The sequence below is a fragment of the Gavialis gangeticus genome, unplaced genomic scaffold (assembly GCF_001723915.1).
Source record: "Gavialis gangeticus isolate Ggan-Ray unplaced genomic scaffold, GavGan_comp1, whole genome shotgun sequence".
Classification (NCBI taxonomy): Eukaryota; Metazoa; Chordata; order Crocodylia; family Gavialidae; genus Gavialis; species Gavialis gangeticus.
In genome coordinates, this window is record NW_017729006.1 from 23,898,902 (window position 1) to 23,909,174 (window position 10,273).

Genomic DNA, 10,273 nt, shown 5'->3' on the forward strand with positions numbered 1-10,273 from the left:
TTGTTTGTCACCTTCCAGTATTTCTTTCCAGAACCCTGGGGAGAGTAATGACGTTCAAAAGTAAGCTTCCATATAATTCTGTGGCTCCTAAGGAAAATTATGAGCAACAGAAATCCAAATGCTGAAGCTATTAATTTAAGGAAAGACCATCCCAAAATAGAAATGGAGAGAATAGGCAACAACACTGTTGAAACAGCTTCCTTCATAGCACCAGGTGGTTTTAAGTGGATTGTAATCCACTGTTTACTACACGTAGAAGGCTGAATGAAAAAAAAACAAACCATAAATTGCACCACCTACTCATATTTTTGCAGAATGGAGGGAGAAAAATGCTAGTTACAAAACAGATAAAATCTGCCCTATCCTAGACCCCTATTCACTTGCCAATTACAGAAACCAATAGAAGCAAAGTGGGCACATTACTCCAATCCTTTACCTACAAAGCCACCAGGCAGTAGAACATACAACTCCTCTCCTCCTCAAATTTCCCAAAAAAATGCTACTTCTAGATATCCAATTGCTCTCCAAATACTATTTAATTAAGAATACTTATGTTGAGTGAAAAGTGATTAAGAGCCCCAAGAATATAGGGAAAGTACCCTGTTTACAACGCAAGTTACTTTACCAGCAGCTAAAAAGGATGGGGCTTCTCAGCAGGTAATTAAAATGGTTTAAGAGGCCTGAAAAGCAATCTTTTCTCAAACCAAAATAAGTTCCCCCCACCCCCAAAATTGGTTACAGATTGTGACACCATTTTATTCCCTGTTAAGCCAAAGACAGCTGGGTATTTTCCAAAGACGCATTAAAGTTCAGGAAAATTAATAAAATTCAGGTCTTCTTTTATGACAAATCCCAGTTTCCTCTATTTGCATTCCCAGACAAATTAAATCTAATGGCTCCCATAAGACAGAAATAATCTTTCACTGAACTTCTACTGGTTCTTCTTCTCCTGCTTCCTTTCTTCAGTACATGCATTTAAAGAGAAGACACTTGAAAACAAAAGAATATGTGCATTTTGCCTCTTTTTTGCTTTTTCAACATAATGACTAAATTAAGTACTTGATATAGCAGGTATGCTCTGGAGCACATATTAGAAACTCAGTGCAGTCTTATTAGTTACTAACTGCTACTCTGTTTCTTCAGAACTTCCACAGAAGTAGGATGTCATCTATTTTCCCCTCAAAAGCTCGCAACCAATACCATCTGCACTCAAAAGAAAGACAAACAAAAAAAGTGTTATGCTGGGCCAAACCACAGGTCCATCTAACTCAGTATCCTGCATCTTAATAGCAGATAAAAGATGCTAAGGCAGGGGTGGGCAATTATTTGGGCCCATGGGCCACACTGGGAGTTTTGCTGAGCTGCTGCAGCCTGGGCCAGCACCCCCACCCCCACCCCCACATGGAACAGATCACCAAAATTTATTGGGATGGGACCCCAGGTGGATGGGAAGCAGTGTTTGGGAATGAAATGGGCAGGCAAGGCCAGAATCACAGGGAAGTAACAATGCAGGGTTGAGGCCTGGAAGAAAGCTAGGATCTGCTGCCTGCACGCCCCTGTGACAGGCGCTGGTTCTGCAGGCAGGGGTATACATGGAGTGCATTATGGCTCTGCCCTGACCCTGGCCCTACACTGTCACGGCCCCAATATCCTGGCCCCATCCCATCTGTCTCGCCACGTGGATCCTGGCCAGTCTCCATGGAGACTCCAGGACAGCAGGACTGTGACAGCAGGGAGCCAGGCAGAGCCGCAATCTGCTTCCTGCACGACCAGGACTCTGTCCTGGGCCCAGCCCCCATGCTGTCCCCACCCAGTGATCCCAGGGTCTCAATGCAGACCGGCAGGGAGCTGCATCTGGAAGCAGGATCGGTGGGGCTAGGTCTAGGATCTTGGTGCAGTGACTCCCTACACACCCTGCCTGAGGCACTGGCACCTATCACAGGGGCATGCAGGCAGCAGATCATGGCTCTATCCCGAGTCCCAACACCACAGTCACCACCTCATGGCCAGGGGTCACTCTGGCCATGCCCACCTGCCTCGCTCCTGGACATTGCTTTGTGCCCACATGTGGCACCATGTCCTGCCCACATGGACAGGCCAGGGGGTCCAGGCAGCAAAGCCAGGTCCAGCAGCAGCTGGAAGGAGGTACCACCGATAGGAAATGGAGTTAACAGGCCACATAGAGTTCCATGGGCCAAACACTATGGGGCTGCCATTCATCCCAACCCCACTGCATGCCTGGCGGCAGAACGATGTAATCTGGGCTGCCCCCCACAACTGAGCCAGGTGAGGCTGAGGGACTTGCCGTGGGCTGGACAAAATTCTCTTGGCAGTCGGATCCAGCCCATGGGCTGTATTTTGTCCGCCTCTGTGGTAAGGGAAAGAGTGCTTATACCAGCAGTCTCCAACCTTTTTAAGTAAGAGATCACTTTTTGAATTAAAAAGCAACCCAGGATCTACCACATGACACTCCCACCCCCACCAGATCAGTCTGTGGGGAGGGGACAGGGGGTGCAGATTGAGGTGCTGGGTGAAAAAATTATTTGAGGGCACCCCCACAGCCGGTAAGCCTATGGGGAAGGAACAGGGGAAGGGGAAAGGGCCATGGAGGGGGATCAAGGCCCTAGCTGTGAGGGAGGGAGCAGGGCACAGGCAGGAGAAGGGGGCTAGGGTAAGTGGGGCCCTGGCCGGGCCATGAGACAAGCAGAGGCCCAGGGTAGCCCCACTTACCCCAGGCCCTACTCCTGACTGTGCCCCACTCTCTCCCTGACCGCTGAGGCCTCAATCTGGCCCACCCTCCCCCCACAGTGGTAAGGGAGGGAGTAGGGCTGGAGCAGAGACAGACCCCATACAGCCAGGCCAGGACACAAGACGGAGTTGCAAGTGGCTTGTCTGGGAGGCGCCTGCCACTGCATGAACACTGGGGAGGGCATGGGGGCTGTGTGCCCAGGATCTGCATACAGGGAGGGTGGGCTGCCGCTGCAGGCTGAGTTCAGGGCCACGCCAGGCTCTTCCTAGGGTGGGGGCTGGACCGCACTGCACTTGGGGTGGGCAGCAGTGGCACTGGAAGACGGGGTTGGGGGAGCTACAGCAAATTTTTGGGTGGCTGCAGCCTCTCCTTGCCCCAGGTAGCCCTGCTCCCAGCCCTGAGTGCAGCCCAACCCAATGCCCCCACAGGGAAAAGCCCAATGCCACCCGGCCCCAGCCCACAGTGGTAGCCCGCCTTGCCCCACGATCAGATCCAGGGGCACCTGCCCCCACTCTCCCTCCCCCCCAGCCGAGCTGCTCATGACTCTATCCTACGCCCCACCCTGGCTGTGTGGCACCTGCCCCAACCCCACTCCCTCCCTCCCTCCCTCACCACTGCGTGTGCACCCCTCCTCACCCCTGCTGTAGCCACCCACGCTGTCCAACGTTTGGGAATGGCACATGCTCCCCCAATCTATGCACAGGGCGTATGCAGCCACGTGCTGAGCTTTGCTCTCCAAGCCCTGCTGTAACTGCCCCGGGAATGGCCTGATGCCATGCGTGTCCTACCACTGGACTGCGTCTTGCATCCTGCCCGCCCAGCAGCAGGACGCAAGTGGCATCACGCTACTCCCAGGGCAGCTGCAGTGGAGCTCGAGGCACAAAGCCCAGCGGTCAACAGCAGCTGCCTCCACTATGCACACAGATGGGGGGGGCTTGTTCCCCCCTGCCTCTGCCAGGTTGTGCACAGTAACAGAAGCCCTCCATGCCCTTGGAAGAGCCACCTGGGCTCAATCTTCCCACCACCTGACCCGGCCAGAGTCCCACTCCCCTTAGCCCCTGCTCCTGCCTGTGCCGTACTCTGTCCCTTACTACAGGGGCCTTGATCTGGCTCCCACTCCTCCTCTCCCCTACAGACTGACCTGCTGGGGGGGGAGGGGGGGGCATGTGCACACGTGTGTACACGCTCAATCTCCCCAGCCTCAGATCAACTGCAAGAGGATCTGCGACCAACTGGTTGGTGACCACTGGCTTATACAGACTTGTCTGTCCCATCTCCCAAGCTCCTTTAAAAAAATCCAGCATTCAGAGGCTCAGGAAATTCTAATTTGGAGACTGCACCCCTACTGTGTTTAGTAATCAATGACAGCCCTATCCCACCTGAAATTGTTAACTAACCGGTTTATAACAAAAGGAAGTTCTTTTTCACACAACATGCAATTAATGTATTGCCACAAGATACTGCAGACTGACAATTTAACCAGGTTTTAAAGGTGACTGGACAATTTCACTACATGTCTCGTAGCTCTAGCATGAGACAATGCATTATAGGTTCCTGTATTCTTTTCCGTGCCATAACAACTACTATACCCACCCCACTCGAAAAAAACCCAGGACTTATAAATGTGGCATTTAATGTTAAAGAGAATAAATTAAAGATACTGAGAAGTTCAGACACTAGAGAGGGGGTGACAGCATTCCAGTTTTGGAGAGCACAATAAAAACAGTTTCAATCCAAATACATTTACTGTGCATTCAGGTATTTTGGTCAAAAGTTTACTCTTTTCATTCCATCCAGAAAGAGCACACATCAACTGCTGAAACTTCCTTAGTCTGATGAAGGGTTTTTGAACCCAAAAGCTTGCTTAAAAATTGTTCTCCAACTATTTTAGTTGGTCTAATAAAAGATACCAGATTCACCCAAAGAACCTTGTCTGCCTCTGGAACAAAGAAACTTTACACATTGAGTAATGACTGTTAGTATTTAACTGTAGACTCCTATACTAAATGGTTTTTATTAGAACTGCTGGGACAAAATTAACTTAAATGTCAGAGGTATTATAAAATCACTTTTCACAAGTAAAATTAAAAAAATGACAAATCTGGCAGAAGAAGGTGGAGTATCACTTAAATATTTCTTTTCTAAAAGCTGCAGACTACTGAAGAAACTTCATCTTGAATTACCATACAAATTACAGATTGTAGTGCATAGCATTTGCTTTAACGACAGAAATTCCACAGAAGGTAAAACTAACTTAAAAGTTTCCTCCTTAAAAATGTATTGAAACTATGTAAAAAAACCACCACCTCTCTAACATTCAGCTGCACTGAGGATTCAGAGCACCTACGTCATAACTATATACTCAACTTTTATTGTAGGCAGGGTCACTGTGTATTATGCTAACTGACAAAACCACATTCCATTTTCAAATCTTTTAAAACAAGGCATAGGAGTAAAACTGACAAGCAAGCAGATATAGTAGGCCTACTTATGGTAGCCCAAACAAGTTTTAATTTAATATTCATACTGAAAACCTCTTGAAGATTGAACTTAGACTCCTCCTCTTTCTCTCTCACACAGACTATTTTGCTAACATGCTCTTCACACAAACAAACTGATTCTCCCCAGTTCTTCTGTGAAACCTTGGGAAAAGTTAAGCATCACAATGAAAGAGCCTTCAACACTATAAAAGCAACAGTTGCACAATTTTCTCAAGAAAAACCTTATAGACAGATATATGTTAGCAAAACAGTAACCATGCATACCTGTTGGACAGTGCACACTTGAAACTTTAAACAATATATCACATTTTACTGAAAGAAGAGCTCATCAAGACAATTCTTCTTCCTATTCTACTAACCGGAAGTCTCTCTCTTACATCAAGGGTTTTCTCAAAAAAAAAATAAAAATTATTCTGCATGAAAGCGTAAAACACAAATACCATGTTCACCCCTTACTTGACAACCCATTATTAGTGAACCTGGAGAAGATAGAGATTAGTAGAAGAATTTTAGAACATGTAAATGTTCAAAGCACCAGTAGATTCGTGGGTGACTGGTGCCTCCTGAGTCGGGGGGTGGTACTTACCCCCCCCCCCCGTGGACAGTCAGCAATTGCTGGGGCGCCCCCCCCGTGGCCAATCCTGCAGACCGGGGGAGGGATGTTCCCCATGGCCAACCCCGCTGACCCGCAACTGGCAGCAGCATGCCACTGGCACTTAAAGGTCGGCAGGATTAGCTGCAGGGGAACTCTCGGGGGGAGGCGGGGTTGGCACCAGCACTCTTGCCTGCCCGCCCCCAGCAGGAACGCTGCTGTCAGGAGGTGCACGTGCACTCCCTATGCATTGCCACTGATCAGATTGAAGGGTAGCCACTAGCTAGTAGATTTGATGATCTGCTCAGGTCCCTTCCAACCCTACCAACTATGAAACAAATATGCTGATGAAATCTGCGGGTGACAAAGTGCAGTGGCATAAGCAATGAAAAAAAGAGGGCTAAAATATCATATAGAAAGAACTAGAGGATTAAGGACCGATGTAACAGGAACAGGATGAAATTTGAATAGCAGAAATTGTGAGGGCATGCAGTAACTATTGCTGAGGGCTCCTGAGTTGCTAATCACTGAAAAAAAACAAAACAAAACAAAAAACCTTCATATACCAGCTGATCACAGGGTGTGTGAGCTGCCAATTTGATACATCCATGTAAAAAGCCAATGTGATCCTAGATGGTAATAAGAGCAGTATTTGCAGCACAGAAAATAAAGCATTTGTGCTACTGTACAAGGCACTGGTAAGTCTACACATATACATTTCTTTTCATTCATGGTCAAGAAAGATTCATCTGAACTGGGACAAGGGCCATTGCATTTGAATAAGGAGATGTGCATTTAACTATAATGACTGAAGGAATAATGAAACAACATGTTTTGATTGTTTTTAGATGTGCACTGATACATTGGTGCGATGATGGATCAGCACCAATATAAAGAAAATTGACTGTATCGAAAATTTGGCTTTTTTTGCCCCATGTGGCTGATAACATGGCTGATAAATGCCCCGTGCATGCATGCAGCCACAGTTCAGCACATAGGTGGCGAGGAGCATAGCCCACCCCTAACTTCTTCTGGGATTACAAAATAATTTGGACACCATTACCTTTAAAAGACTGAAAAGTCAAGGTGTGTTTTGCTCCCTCAAGGCCTAATCAAACCATAAGGGATTTGTAAATGTATGGAGCAAGAAATAAATGGCTGCTGTTTTACATATATTGGAAAGTAATACCAAAGCTGGAAAACACTGTGCTTAGTTTTTGTGAAAAGATGACTGACAATACCAATTAGTTTCAGGTCAGCCAGTGGTAACACACAGGGGGTGCACGTGCACCCCCCGAGAGTGCCAGTGCACCTCGTCAGGCAGCGCTTCCTGTTTAGCCAGCAGGCAAGGGGGCAAGCGGAAGCACCAGTGCCCCGCCTGCGAGTGTTAGCCAGGGACTTTGGGAAGTGGTGCGGCCGCTTTTTGGTGAGTGAGATCATTCATGTTAAGTATGATTGGCTGCCGGGGGGACATGCCCCTCCCTGACTCAAGACGCACCAGTCACCCATGAGGTCAGCCAAGTCAAAGTACAAAAAACCAGAAAATAATTTTGAAATCTTTTGACTCTTCCAGATAGAACCTCAAGGATCTGGTACAGACTGCAAACTGAATGGCTAAGCAGCAGCTCTGCAAACAAGGACCTGGGGGTCACAGTGGACAATAAGCTGAATGAGTCAACACTGTGCTCTTGTTGCCAAGAAGGCTAACGGCATTCTGGGCTGCATTAGCGGGAGCATTGCCAGCAGATCGAGGGAAATAATTATTCATCTCTGTTTGGCACTGGTGAGGCCACATCTGGACCCCCCACTACAGAAAGGATGTAGACAAATTGGAGAGAGTCCAGTGGAGATGAAAATAGTTCAAGGACTGGGGCACATGACTTCTGAGGAGAGGCCGAGGGAACTGGGATTATTTAGTGTGAAGATGAGTATACAGAGAGGGGATTTGATAGCAGCCTTCAACTACCTGAAGGGTGGTTACAAAAAGGATGGAGACAGATTCTTTTCAATGGTGGCAGATAACAGAACAAGGAACAACAGTCTCAAGCTGCAGCAAGGGAAGTTTAGGTTAGATATTAAGAAAAACTTTCTAACCAGGAGGGTAAAAAGCAGTGCAACAGGTTACCTGGAGAGGTTGTGGAATCTCCTTCCTTGAAGGTTTTTAACACATGGCTATACAAAGCCTTGGCTGGGATGATATATTTGATCCTGCTTTGAGCAGGGGGTTTGGACTAGATGATCTCATGAGGTCCCTTCCAACCCTAATGTTCTATGATTCTATTATGATTTCAATAGAGTACACAGCGAATAGATCCAAGAAGGCATTTACTGGCACAAGATAAATGTTAAAAGAATTATATTCTCATGAAGAAGGAAATTTATCACAAGGTTGAAATGGATGCTCAGGTCTGTAAAATGATTTTAGTCTTCCTAATTTTATGGTCTAAGATGAATCTTTGCTTGAGTTTAAAATGTAGCTTCTAATATACCTGGCCAAAAGGAAGAGTTTCCAATGATATTTAAATTTGCTTTCAAATCAGAATTAAATAAAAAAAAATTAAATTTCCCTGGAAACCAGAAGCTTCCCAGAGCTTGAGCCTGCAGGTGCTCAAAGGCACTGGGGTTCTAGTGAGTCTCACAAAGCGCTTTGCAAAGGGGTCCCTAGATTTGTAGGTCTAAGTCAACCTTCTTGGAGCTGTCCAAGAACCACAGGGCACTGTTACACCTTACGTTGTGAGCAACATGAAAGTTGATTGGTGTTAGTGCTAGTTTGGAGTTAGGAGCAAGATAAATATATATATAGCCTGGTGCCAGGGAAAGGAGGGAGCACAGGTAGAAGTGCAACCCTGGAGCTAGAGCCAGTGGCTGGGGTTTCCCAGTCCCAGGACTGCACAGGTAACTGTACAAAAGTTCCATGCTCCTGCCTGAGCTACACTGATCAAGGTTGACTGTACATGGATCCAGAACTATCTTACATATTCCACCACTTTTAGACTGGCCTGTGTGCATGGAACTTCTGTACAGTTATGGGTTTAGATTAATTTCCAATCACTGAGACCAGGTCTAGGTGTAAGGCCCACACCAGGGCAAACTAAGTGAGATCAGGTGGCCATTTTGAACCCAATCTAACCTCCCCCTAATGTCCCTGCATGTCTGTACTTTAGCCTTAGTCTAGAAATCCTTTTTGGCTGTCCCCCACCTGCACAGCAGTGACTTGCTACTAGAGGCCTGGTGAGGAGGGGCAGGACTAGGAGCTGGAGCTGTGAGTTACCACTACAGTAGTGTTTTTCAACCAGTGGGTCACAACCCAAAAGTGGGTTGCAAGAATATATGAAAGGGTTGTGAACAAACTTTAAAAATGGAATCTACTTTAAACAAAAACATAGGAAACTGCAGGCTGCAAGGGGCTGGAGAGAACAGGAGGGCACCACATACATGTGCTTATACACACATGAATGTTGCAACCAAGCAGCATGGAGAGCAGCTCCCATAGCTCCCTGCAAGTAAGTCTATGGGGTGGGGAGGGAAGCAGGGGAGCACAGACAATGCATCACAGGGGCAGGGAACATATTGGGGAGGTATGGGGGCGTCACATACCCCCCCAGATTTGTACGCCCACAGGGGGCACAGGGCTGTAGCCTAGTCAGACTAGCATAGGCAGGATCTGCCTCCATGTGCCAGCAGACAAGACCCAGCACAGGAGGGCAAAGTGGGGCAGCGAGATTTGTTGCTGCCATCACCAGAACCCCCGTGTCAGCTGTGCCACTAGCAGTGTGAGGAGTAATGGATAGGGAAGGGAGCCAGGCTGCCCTTACTTCCTCCCATTGCCAAATGCTTATATGCTGGGCTGAAGCTCTACCCTGCCACTATGGCCCAGCTGCTGCTGCTGCCAGTCCCCTCTGGCCGCAGCTTTATCCCAGAAGGGAGGTGGGGTGGCAGGCAGTGCAGGCAGCCTGAGGGGAGTCGTAGAAGTGACCGAGCTATGGTGGCAGGGTAGAGCCACAGCCCAGTGCATGAACAGCTGGTGGTGACAGGAGGCAAGGGCAGCACAGTCCCTACCCCATCCATTACTTCTCACACTGCTGCCAGCATGGCAGCATGAAGGTTCTGCCAGTGGCTGCAGCAACTAGTCTTGCAAACCCACTCCACCTTTCCACAGTGGGTCCTGCCTGCTGAGCTGTGGAGGCAGCTCCTACCCATGCCGGTCAAGCCAGGCTGCAGCCCCATGCCTGCTGTGAGCACATGTCTGGTGGGGCATGCCCTCACTCTCCTCATACACACCCCCCCACACACACTGGGGGCCTGGAGCCTGGGGCCAGGTCAGGATTGAGGGGCACCAGCAGGGCTGGGGGGGCTGTGGGCTCGAAGTGAGGAGCCAAGGGTCTGAAGACTGTTTTCTACTTATTTACTGGGTCAGGACTGGCCATTGCT

General features: G+C 48.2%; 1 protein-coding gene across 3 annotated transcripts in view; it reads right to left on the reverse strand.

The window, feature by feature from the left end:
• LRRFIP2 (LRR binding FLII interacting protein 2) overlaps positions 1-10,273 on the reverse strand; it is a 100,551-nt gene that overhangs the window by 77,953 nt on the left and 12,325 nt on the right. The window lies entirely within an intron of this gene.